The sequence below is a fragment of the Felis catus genome, chromosome A2 (assembly GCF_018350175.1).
Source record: "Felis catus isolate Fca126 chromosome A2, F.catus_Fca126_mat1.0, whole genome shotgun sequence".
Taxonomy (NCBI): Eukaryota; Metazoa; Chordata; class Mammalia; order Carnivora; family Felidae; genus Felis; species Felis catus.
In genome coordinates, this window is record NC_058369.1 from 72,317,218 (window position 1) to 72,329,999 (window position 12,782).

General features: G+C 42.8%; 1 protein-coding gene and 1 long non-coding RNA gene across 6 annotated transcripts in view; both read left to right on the plus strand.

Moving 5' to 3' along the window:
- Positions 1-12,782, plus strand: part of GLI3 (GLI family zinc finger 3) — a 280,783-nt gene that overhangs the window by 156,496 nt on the left and 111,505 nt on the right. The gene's annotated exons all lie outside the window — the stretch shown is intronic.
- LOC123383826 lies at positions 9,881-12,277 on the plus strand. The gene is made up of 2 exons (XR_006594076.1): positions 9,881-10,799; positions 11,593-12,277. It is a non-coding gene; the product is annotated as an uncharacterized LOC123383826 (long non-coding RNA).

The window sequence follows — 12,782 nt, forward strand, 5'->3', positions numbered from 1 at the left end:
TCTGGGAGGGGCTCTCCCTTACTAATGGCCTTGATGTATACATCTAGTTAGATCTGGTAATCACCCTTCATTCTGAGACAGTAAAGTTAGAAAAGCACAAATAATACTTTGAAGAATAATGCTGGTTATTTAGATGGTAGATTGCATCTCCGTGGCTATTAGTTAAGCTGTGTAATTACGTATATGCCAAAGAAAAATGAAGTTGTTTTAAAACAAGTCCTCCTCTGTGAACAGAATTAATTGATATTAACAGCCGTAACTACATGCCCAAGTACACATATAATATTTTACCAACAGTTTTTTGGATCCATCCCCCATTATTGAATTGTAATTTCAGAGCAGATTTGCCTGGAGGTAAGTAATAAATCTGTGGTGCAGACTTCCATAAGCATTAACGGAGAAGTGGGTATTTATAGAGAGAGAATACGGAGACTCGTGACTTTTTCTTTGACTTTTCACTGGAACACGAGTGAGTATTTACAGGGTTCTGAAGCCTGCTAAAAATATACTGAAATAAAACCATGAGGCCAATTAAAAGCTCCTAGAGAAAGGGAAGGAAATTCCAAATTCAGGCTGAAACCCGCCATGTCATTCACCCCGTTGTAGGGAGGTTTTGTGGGGCAGATGGGACCACAAAGGTCTCCGGCGAGGCCGTGCCTCGTGGTGCGGAGCCAGCGAGGGTCAGATCAGCCTTGGTGATGCAGGTGGCAGATTCCTCCCAGACTCCAGTGTCTGTGATGTGGTGACTTAAATCAGATTTTTGTGGGATTTCAGAATTGTTCACTCTTTCAAAAACCCTGTTATGGAGCAATCCCCCCCCCCCAACCCCCACCAAAATGAGTTTATATGACCGAATGAACTAATTCCTATGGGTTCATTATAGTTCGCCTTGTTATTAAATTCAAATATGAGTTTACCAATAAAAATCCCAAGCCTTGGTTCTTTGGCAGAATGCAGTAGCAAGCCCTCATGTCGCCCACACCTTGTGTTCTAGACCCTGATTGCTGTACCTTCAGTTTTAGCTCGCCTGTGATAAAAACACCACAAGATGAGGCAGGTCAAGTTTGGAAAGTCCTGGGGTTGGGGGTTGCATCTCAGGTATGACTGCTGAGCTGGGATTTTTATAGATTTCAGGACTTCCTGGTGTTCCAGCCAAGCCTTAGGATGCTTTCACGGCAATGGACTGAATTGTTTGCTAGCTGCCTAAACGGATAGTTATCAAAATTCATAATATAGGGCCAGTAGATAATCCTGAGGCCCACAGAGGAGCCCCAGAGAGCTCTGAGAGGAGTGCCATTGCTGTGTGCAGAGCATAGTGAGAAGGTGGGTCTGTGCCTTCCTGGGACTGCTAGTCCTTAGCAGGGATCTGGGTGGGGACAATGAGCTTATGCAATTGGCTCCAGAAGGCTAGGGGACATCTCAGATCCCGTGTGCCTTTGTAACAGAATCTTCCTTATGCATTATGCATTGCCCTCAGTGGCCTTCCCTCGCCGGGTGGCACACTCCTGCTTAAAACTCCTCATCCTCAAGTTCTAATTCAGGTATCACCCCTACTGGCTATCCCCCGAGGCTGTTCCTCATTTTTCCCAGTACCTTGCGAAAAAGGTGCTCAGTAACACTCAGGTGGCCCATCCGGGAGTCGTGATGAGCTCCAATCCCCCACTCTTTCTTTATTCACACTCACCTGTGTTGGGAACTCTGGTAACCTACCCTCAAGTGGATTGGTTTCATCCCCTGGAAATGAGGTTTTTTGCCTTACCCGACTCTCCCAGATTGCAGGAAGAGTTCAATGAAGTCATGTTCATGTGAACGCTTTTAAGAGCATAGAGCTCTAAACAAATGTTGGGGGTTAGCGTTCCAGGAAGTGGGGGCCTCAGAAACACTTGTCTCGCTCAGTCATGAACCCCTTCTTGCCTTTGCACCTTCTGAGGTGCTATAAGTAGATGCCTGTGATCATTTTAGGAGCGGAGAGTAATCTAGGCAAGTATGGCTTGGTTGCTAGAATCTTAAAACACCTCTGGGGGTGCCTGGGTGGCTCAGTCAGTTGCGGATCCAGCTTCAGCTCGGGTCACGATCTCATGGTTCGTGAGTTCGAGCCCCACATCAGGCTCTCTGCTGCCAGCATGGAGCTGCTTCGGTCCTCTGTCTCCCTCTCTCTGCCCCTCTCCCACTTGTGCACGTGCTCTCTCTATCTCTCTCAAAAAGAAATAAACATTAAAAAAATTTAAAAAGAAAAAAAAAGCACATCTATGCTTAGGGGTAAAGCAGTATCCTGGAAAAGTAAAATGCTTTCATCTAGAACGTGAGTTCCAACATGCTTGCTATATAATTTTCTCATAGAAAATGAGGCCAAGTGAGCTTACAAAGTTTTTAGAATAAACGTGTTTAATTATAAGAAGACAGAATTTGAGGATATTCTCATTATTTTGTACACATAATTGTCCTTCTGGTGCCAGCTTTAAAAATTAAATTATAAGTCTCTTGAAAACAGGATTTGTGTTGATGATGGAAATACTGACAGATCTCTGTTTAGAAGGATGGCAGGCACTGTGATAATTATGCTATCATATCCTATCATTAAAGATTCTATTGAAAGAGGTTTATAAATTGCTTCTCTTTTTAGATAAACCACCCTATATTAAGGCATCAACGATATGGTGCAGAATTAAATTAAAATCTCATAAAATGAAATATGTTCTGTATTAGCTGTTTGACACTTAATTTGCCTCTGAATGAGTAGAGGAAATCACAAATTAACCTGCCTTTGTTTTTCCAACCATGGCTTATTAGGTGTTAGAACAACTACAATTACAGCCTAATAATAACCACCAAGCCTTATAAATATGTACTGAAATGCGTCCCTTAGAACCCAGCTTGTTAAATGCAATGCCTTTAGCTTACCCTACTTAACTCTCAGGGCATTGTCCACAGTGTATGGTTAGGCAGTGTAGACCAGAGTCTAGAAACTCACATTGTTTCAAGTGTCCTGGAAATAATCGTAGAATTTGCTAGTATTTCCTTTCTTAACTCAGAATCATGATTTTAAATTCATGGACTTACAAGTGGGACATGGAATGTAGACATCATCTTTCTTTGAGTTGTTGCAGAAAGGTTGTCATATAAAGTATATGATTCCTGCTTTGTGTTTACTTAATTGAAGTAGTTTGGAAATTAAGAAACCTTGGAGGTGGGGGATTTCCCCTTTTCTTCTGGAAGTTACTCCCCACTGACTTCACCAGGACTTGTGCCCAGTAGATAGATCTAGAAAAGTGTAATGTTCTGGAAAAATACCAGTGAATGCATCTTATTATATTACTGAGATTTTTTGGAGCATTAATGACAGAACCTGAATGTATATCCAGAGTCAAGCAGATTTTTCCTTCCTGGTCTTCTGTGTATTCCATGCCTTGCGTGGTTATCAGGGCTGCAGCCTTGCATAATTCCAGGAGGCCTTATGGGGGTGGGTGATGCTCTCTTGGCCAAACATTATTGTATTTTCAGATTTCACTTGGAAATTTAGACAATTGCAATATTAACGCTCCTCTCCCCCAGAATACAGTTGTATGTTTAAGTGACTTACCTTGCTTCAATGAAGAAAGTACTCTTTCTCTTGCATTTTGAGTGCATGTTTTTTTTTTTTTTAATTAGAATTAGAATTCATTTAAGCACGCTCCCTTTTAAAAACTAGAGGCGCCTGAATGGTTCAGTAGGTTGAGCATCCGAGTCTGGATTTTGGTTCAGGTCATGATCCCAGGGTCGGGCTCCAGGCTGAGCATGGAGCCTACTTAAGATTTTCTCTCTCTTTCCCTCTCCCTCTCCCTCCCTTCATCCGTCCCTCCCCCCTACTTGCAGGTGCAGGTGCTCTCTCTCTTTCTCTAAAAAAATAAAGATAAAAATAAACTAGACATAGTGTATTAATAGAAACCCAAATTATAAAGTTTTAAATTCCACGTTTATTCTGGATTTTTACTTGGGAGAAATGGCTGTCTTTTACATAAATTTTTTTTTTGACCCAGAGTTGTCTCATTTATGGACCAATATGAATTGAATTTCAGACAGTCCATTTGCTTCATACTGAACTCTGCAATTCATTTTCCTAAGTGGGGTCCTTAGTGACTAACCCATTACAATAATCGAAGCCCCACAGAGCTTGCCAGTTGAGCCTAGAGCTGCCCTTGTCTGGAGCTGTGGGTGTGTGCCACACTGTGCCCAAGCCTGCAGCCACATAGGCTGCCCCATATCACCATCCACGTCACTCATTCATTTCAACAAGCCAGTTTCATCTTCCCTCTTCTTTGGAGAAATGAGCGCTCATGTTCCATTTTATTCGGCGGCTCTTTATTCTCTCGCTTGAGTCAATGTAGCTCTTCCCGGGGCTGCCTGACTCACTGGAATTATTCCACCTAAGCAAGAAGAGGTGTCCCTCCTACTGAAAGTGGTCCGCAGCCTGGCGCCTGGGGAGAGGACTCCGTGCACAGCCGATCATTAATATTAGCTGTGACATCGAGTGCTCTGGAAATAAGTAAGGCTTTGCCCCATGATTGTGACTGCCTTTTAGGGAGGAGAGCAGGAAGATGAGTAGCAAGTTCGGAGCATGAATAAATACAATTTCTTTCCAGGGAGAGAAAGGTCAAAGAAAAGATGCATCATTATGGTAAAAGCTTAGACAAAGGAAGAGTAAGGAGGTGGCCGGTGCTGCTACTCAGTTCCCTTCCCTCTTTTCTTCCCGCCCTCCGTGAAATCAGCACCTGGCTTGTCTTCCTATGTCCTGTCCCTATCACGAGCACATGTAAGTTGTTCAAAGCAGCCTTCAGTCTGGCCACTTACTTAAAATTTTGTGATGGGCCCATACACATGATAGTGGTTTCTTTCTTTCTGTTCCGTTCAGTAAAGTACAGAGATTGAGCAGAACCTTGTATTTGTATTTGGGGGCATAACCAGTTTGGACTGTTTGAATAGTACAATTTAAAATTAAAGTAGGGGTGCCTGGGTGGCCCAGTCAGTTGAGTGTCTGACTCTTGGTTTCGGCTCAGGTCATGATCTCACAGTTCATGGGATGGAGCCTTGTGCTGGGCTTCAGCTGACAGCCTTGGAGCCTGCTTGGGATTTTTTCCTCTTGCTCTCTCTCTGCCCCTCCCCCACTCAAGTACACTCTCTCTCGGAATAAAAAAAAAAAAAAAAGAATTAAAATGAACAAAGTAGGGGTGCCTGGGTGGCTCAGTGAGTTAAGCGTCTGACTCTTGATTTGGCTCAGGTCATGATCTCATGGTCAGTCATGAGATTGAGCCCCCTGTCAGGCTCTGCACTGAGCGCAGACCTGCTTGAGATTCCCTCCCCCACCTCTCCCTCTTTCCCCCTCTGACCCTCCCCTGCTTGTGGACACTCTCTCTCTCTAAAAAAGTAATAAGTAAGATAAACAAAGGAAAGTCCTTTTTTTCCATTCAGTGCTCTACCGTAAACATTATTAGGACTGGTAAAGTACAATGACAGATTCCATCAAATAGCTATAGCAAATATTGTGTAACACCCACTCGCCCTGCCAAAAAAAAAAAAAAAAAAAAAGAAGAAGAAATGAACTTGATTATAATTACATCTCTTGAGTACAAAGACTATCTGTGTTTTCTTTGCATTTGCTGGGCCAGATCCACGCCTTATGCATAAATATTCTTTTCAGGAATGATGATGGGCTATTTGTCTTAGGCCACTGGAGGATCACTGCCAACGTCTCTCTCCTGTTTTTGTTTGTTTACTATTGTTAGAGTGTATCACCTTTATGCCAACAAGGCTAGCACACTTAGAACTCAAAATCAAAAGCTTAATTAATATTAAGATTATATTAGAAGTGCCTATAGCGATGTGATGCTCCTTAGTGGAATGCATTCCCTGGTACTAAATCATTTACTGGTGGTAAAAGTCCATAGGCACCTAATGTGACTGGGTACCATTTAATATACATTTATTGCTGTTTCCCTGGCCCTTCATATGGAAATAAAGTTAATGAAATTAACAATCTTAAATGGAAAACCTAAAAAGGTTAGCACACTTCCAAAAAGAAGGGGGGGGGGGGGAAGAAATGAATAGATAATACAACGTGAGAAAATATATAATGGCCATAGCTGTTATATGACATTTTTGCCTAATTAACTATGGGCGAGGTGCAATTTTAGGCACTTGACATAATTATCTCCTATAATTCTTAGAGCAATGCTATGATGGGGTGGATACTACCAACCTTATTGTAAAGATACAGAGGCCTTGACCCAGAGAGATTACAAGGCTTGGGAGTAAGTAGTGCATCAGATGTTACGACCCCCTTTATACTTGACTATTTTCCTCTGCTTGTGAAAATCAACACTGCAGATTTTGCTGGTCTAGTCTATGCTTCCTCGATGAGCACAAATAGTTGTAACAGTACCCGATAGGGAGTTTTCAGTGTCATTGGCTGTCACTGTCTTATGCAGATTTCTAAGGTAGGAAATATGGCAGCGTGAAGAGCCTTAAAAAGCCTTTTGACCCGATAAGCCTATCAATGGCTGGAAAAATCAGATACACGTCAATGTTTGCGGCTGTAGAATTTGGGACACCAAACAACTGGCAAGTTTACATATCCAGCCATAGGGGGTGGGCTGGTAAATTGTGGTTCATCAGCTTGGTAGCCTATTGGGCAAAGCCTAACAGTGTTACACTTGAGAAGACTGTATTAAAACATGGGTAAATAATGGTCAGCGATTTTAATGGTGTACTGTATAGAACATAAGCCATGTTGGACTAGGTCACCACATGTGTCTTCCTGGGACCGTCTTCCCTCAGATAGCCATGGCTTGCTCCCTTATGTCGTACATTTGTCTGCAGTGATGTCTCCTTATCTGAGAGGTCTTCTTTGAAGACCATCAACTGAGCAGTTTGTCAAACTGCCCTGTAAGCCCAGTACAGGCCCATGGCCTGGTTTTGTGAATAAAGTTTTATGGAAACACAGTGACTGCCACTTGTTTACTGTTGTCTGTAGTGGCTTTAGCAATCAAGGGCCTAGTTGAGTACCTGAGACAGAGAGAATATGGCCTGCAAAGCCTAAAAGATACTTTGCCAACCTCAATCGAAAATAACATCTCCTTTCCAGCCCTACCCTTTGTCCCCTTTTTCTGCTTTATCTTTTTTTTTTTAAGTTTATTTATTTTGAGACAGGGGGTGGAGAGAGAGAGAGAGAGAAAATGAACAAGTGAGGGAGGGATGGGGTGGTGGCAGTGGGGGAGAGAGAATACCAAGCAGACTCTAGCAGAGCCCCGATGCCGGGCTCGATCCCATGAACTGTAAGATCATGACCTGAGCCGAAATCAGGAGTCGGATGCTCAAGTAACTGAGCCACCCAGGTGCCCTATATTTTTCTTTCTTTTTAATCAGTGAACACGTGCACAGTATTTTCTTCTTTTAGACTTTCATACCGCTAATCCCAACCCTTTTTCATTGCCTGTCATGTCACTTTAAAAAAGCAAATAGCTCTTGGGGGAGCCTGGGTGGCTCAGTCAGTTAAGCTGCGGACTTCGCCTCAGGTCATGATCTCGCGGTCCATGAGTTCGAGCCCCGCGTCGGGCTCTGTGCTGACAGCTCAGAGCCTGGAGCCTATTTCAGATTCTGTGTCTCCCTCTCTCTCTCTGACCCTCCCCTGTTCATGCTCTGTCTCTCTCTGTCTCAAAAATAAATAAACGTTAAAAAAAATTAAAAAAAAAAAGCAAATAGCTCTTATTGTTTGGTTATCATTTCTCATGATTAACGGAAAAAATAGAAAGCCTGCCTAATTTTTAAGAACGACTTTAGACCACCTTCATGTAAAGTTCCTTGTGTAAGTATGAAAAGGTGGGTGAGTTTCAATCCTGAAACTTTAGACATTTGAGTGAGCCCGGCGGCCTAAGTTTAGACCAACCAGTACACATTTCTTATTCTGCATCAAGAAATGAACACGAAACAAATAAACGTATACTCCAAGGGCATAGCACTTCTTTCTGTTTTGCAGTATTTCTAATGACTGAAATATTGAATTCGGTCATCGGTTGCAGAGAAAGCAGGCCCTAATTATAGCGCACATTCACAGAGTCTGAGTGGCAGCTTCTTGGATAAAATTCCTGTGTTCTTTGTGCTGCGCTCAGCGGTCAGGTCTGGGAGCAGATATTGACTGGAGGTATTCACGGTCACTGAACCGGAAGCCGCCGGCTCTATAGAGCCTGCTGTCAAACCTGTTGCAGGGGGCCTGGGGGCTACTGGACTGTAACAGACTTTTTTCTTTGAGTACAATGCTTCCACTCATGTTAAGCCTGGCTTCAAAGAAAACAGAAATTTACTGCCATGGTTGTATTTATTTTTCAAAATATGCGTTTGAGAAAATGGAACTTGAACGGGGTTTGTCCCAAAGGGAAGACACTTTCAGGTGAGTTCCCTGTGATGAGTACCACCCGGACCAAAGCCGCCCTGCCCGCCGTGGCCCTCTCTCCTTCACTTAGGTAACAGAACCCGATTTTTCCACCTAAACAAAGACATGCCATTTCCTATAGCGGCACAGCAGGCTGAGTTCATTTCAGACCTTTCCCCAGGAGAACAAAGGCCTATGACACAGGACTGCCTGTCACTCATTTCTTTTTTGTTACTCTCGCATCCCTATCCCTGCCCCCAACCATATTCATATGTCAGAAAATAAAATGGTCGCAGATTTGTTTCTAGAAACCTGCCCTTGCTAACTTTCTGAATCTCAAGTAACACATGAGCAAGATCTTTGCATCTTTGATGATGCCACGGACCTGGGCATACGGAAAGGAAGCATCGGGGAAAAGGTCAGTTTTGAAACACATTCTCTGAGTCCTAAAGTTAGGGGGGTGTTTTGGCAGAACATTCATTAGATGACTGTATTGAAAAGAACATTGAAAAAAAAATCTTGACCATTTGTAGTTTTGGTGTCATCTTTGTTAAAGACATATCAGAATAGTAATGGGTATCATTACATTGCAGTTGGGTAAAAATCCACACCTTGGTCCCATGGTTTATTGGTCCCATGTTTGCTTCCTGAGCTAACCCAGCTCGCATGGTTTTTGAAACTCTGGTGTGGAAATACATCAAGTGCAATGCTAGATCTCTACCCTTTGCTGCTGCCTCTCCCCTCCTTTCTGTCTCTCTCCCTCCACACACACACACACACACACACACACACACACGAAGAAAAGAATGTGCAGGAATAGCTAAGAAGTGGCAGAAACTGCCTTTAGGGCATGAGAGTGCATTTCCAGTAAGGAAAAAAAAAAATATAAAGGTCTGTAATCTAACACCACAGATATTCTAAAATCCAGTCACTTAATATTCTGGTTTATGCAGCATTTCACATGTTTATAAGTTATAGATATTTAAAACTTAATTATACAGCCTCAGAGAGATCACAAATTCATTAAAAAGTTCTCCATTGGGACTGCTCTAAGGGAATTGGAAGTTTAGCCTCAATCTGAAAATCTAAACTAATACCAAAATGCATTATTGTATAGAATCACAGTTAAAGGGGGTTTTATAGATTCACCTCTGAGAGCCCTGTGGCACTGGGCAGTACTTATACCTGTGAATAGTTCCTAAGGAGCCCCATCCTCCCCAGGCCCCGTCACCCCCTGGTAGTCAGAGCTCTGCCTGAAGGAGTTACCTTAAGTCCTTGCAGGTTAAGTGATCCCCAGGGCCTTACACGGCTAATGTGCGTCTCCCACTGCCTGGGAATGAGTTAGGGTCTAGACAGAGAACCACCAATACTCTTCTTCTCAGGACATTCAAATAGTACCCAAATATCGCCAAGTTCATCAGAAATGAACAGCATTACATGGGGCCAGGGTGGGCGGGGAGGGGGTGGGAGGGAGCAGGAGAGAGAGGCACTAGCAGTTAAATGATCTGCCTCATTTGCAAAACAAATCACCAAACCATGTTGCTTGAATATGATTTACATTTTAAGACAGAGTCCAAAGAAAGCATTCCGGGCTTACTAAAATGCTTCTTGCCTCTATTCAAAGTACTCTCTGGCTCCCCCTTAGAACAAAATTCCCATATTCCTAGCCTACACGTTTGCCACATAAGTGGTGCACACCAGTAAAAGTTTTCAGAAACAAATTCAAAATTGTCAATCAGTTACAAAGACTATCAGAGCTCTGAGAGGGAGTCTGATTTTAAAAGGTTTCTTACATCATATTTGCCTGGGATATAACAGATTAATGTTAGAACTACGGTTGACCTTTGAACAATGTGGGGATTAGGGGCACCAACCCCCCAATGCAGTTGAAAAGCTGGGTATAACTGTTGACTCCCTGAAAACCCTAATTGCTAACCGGCCTGCTGTCGACCAGAAGCCTTAACAGTAACGGCAACAGTTCTTTAATACATATTTTTTATGTTGTATGTGTTATATACTGTATTCTTACAATAAAGTAAGCTAGAGAAAAGAAAATGTTAAGAAAATCACAAAAGAGAAAACACATTGACTGTAATATGCTGTTTTATTGAAAAAAATCTGTAGGTAAGTGAATCTGCACGTTTCAAACCTGTATTTTGTTCAAGGTCAGCTGTATATTGGAATATATTATTTATGTACCTAATATGTTTATTGGATTTTTAAAATTTAAAGTAAGTATTCTCTGTATCTTCATTATTTGACTACATATATTATGTATTCTATGCATCCACACAGAGCTCACTTCTATCCATTTTCTGTGTGGTAATTTCAGTTTGTCCTTGGGATTAGTACACATGATCTTCCTTCTTAATGGAAGTAGTCAAGAGGGGACAAGAAGGTCAGTCTAAAGTATTTTAATCTTGTTTTAATGACCAAAATCGGGTCACCTCAGTCTTTGGATTTCAGGACACAGTGATACATGTAGTTACGTGTATTCAGAGACAGATGATCTAAGTCAACGTTCCACTGGAAATCTGGAATTGTGGGTGTGGGGGCTGAAAAAAGGGGTCCAACTTCCTGTAAAAGACAGTGCTAAGCCCACGGAGGGCTTCTCTCCAAGTCGGATAGTTACCCTCCCTGTGAATGTCATATGCTATTTGCACGAATGTCATATGCTATTTGCATGAGAGGATTTTCTACATGGAGTCCTTGAGCATTTCGTGGGTCTGGCCCCATTCTCTAGAATGTGGCTTGCAGGCTGCGTGGGTCTGACCTGGGGAGTTCGTGCACTTGCCAAGGGCTTCCTGTGATCTGAAGAACAGTCAGAAGATACATTACGCCCTATGTAATCTGGGTTAACCTTCCCGCCTTGCCCCATCTTTTGACCCAGGCAGACATAGGACTTTGCAGTTATTTTGGTTATTGTTGTATGCTGTTTCTCTGTTTGTTGGGAGGAGGGAGGTATGTGAACACTGAATTGCAAGGAATGAAAAGTGGAGTCTACCCCTTCCCCCCCAAGTGTATCAGAAAGAAACATCCTTCTTGGTCTGTTTGCTTTGCAAGGGCGTTCTTTGATGAGGCCTTTGTCCCAGGGCCCCACTGAAGGCTCAGTGTACTCAAGCTTTAGAAAAGGCTATTGGCCCTTCTTTGTTTTCTTTGTTGAACTGTTTATTTTGCTTTCTTCCCACGAGGTTCCCTGGCCTTGCTCTGACAACGCTTTTCTGCATGAATTACATTCCTCCGGGCCACAAGTCTCCAGATTCTTCCAGCCCATTTGATTCCAGCCTGTGTGATTAGTCCATCGCTTCGACCTGCCGTGGGTCCCTGCCAAGCAGGGTGCTTACTAAGTGCCTCTAACATGGAGACCTAAAGACACTTGGTAGCCTCATTAGTGAGAGGGTGGCACTCCATTCGAGTTTCGCAACACAGCTGCTGTTGAAGCATCATGAGCTTTAAAGTCGCTGAAGGGTGATCCTAGTCATTTGGTTTCCTTTCCATGTGAATAAGGCTGTTGGAGGAGGGTAGTTCAGGCAGTTCAGGGTATGACACCCATGCCCAGTTCAATAACATAAATCATCCTGGGCAGGGAGTGGGGGGAGGGGGTTGGGGGAAGCCCATTAGCTCCATTTAAGTTGAATCTGCATTTTGAAGGAATTTCATATTCATTTGCATAAAATGCATTTCTGTGTGTTTAGAAATAATGAGCAACGGTCATAAAAATTATTCAGATACCTTAATCCTAGCCGTGATATTTTCTTGTGCATATATGTTATTTTCTGAAGTATGGTTAATGACTGAGACAGAGATGAGCAATTACCAGGCTTATGAATTAATGCTTTTTAAACTTCTGTTAATAAAGATTAAATATTTGGGTAATGAGGTCTACCTTCATTACAGGTATTGGTAAAACACTGTGCTACCGCTGAAAAAAAATCCAGCTGTCTTAATAACAAAGTTCTGTCAGAGATCTGTTCACCTTCTGGGTGAACATGGGTTCTGGAAGAACCCATCCTTTTATACCTGAGCGTCTAGACTCTAATAAGCAGGTGGGGTATGTGGTACCTTCCTGGGAACCTGCATTTCTTGATTGAGTGCCTGCAAGTAGTTTTGACTTGGAACTTCCCAAATGAGGACCCAGGAATTTGCTCAAAGTGATTGATCACATAATCTGTGATGAGAATTGTACTCAGTATAAATACCTATTTATACATAGAAGCTCTTCCTTCATGACCTGGGGGAGGCCCCAAACAGTACGGCCAGGGCATGGCCCTGATTCCTTGGGGTCCTCCCCTTTTTTTGCTGGGCCTGGTTTGAACTGGGCTCCTGGTGCCTGATCTTTGTGAGCCCTGGAATGGCCATAAACTGTGGGGCACAGACTTTC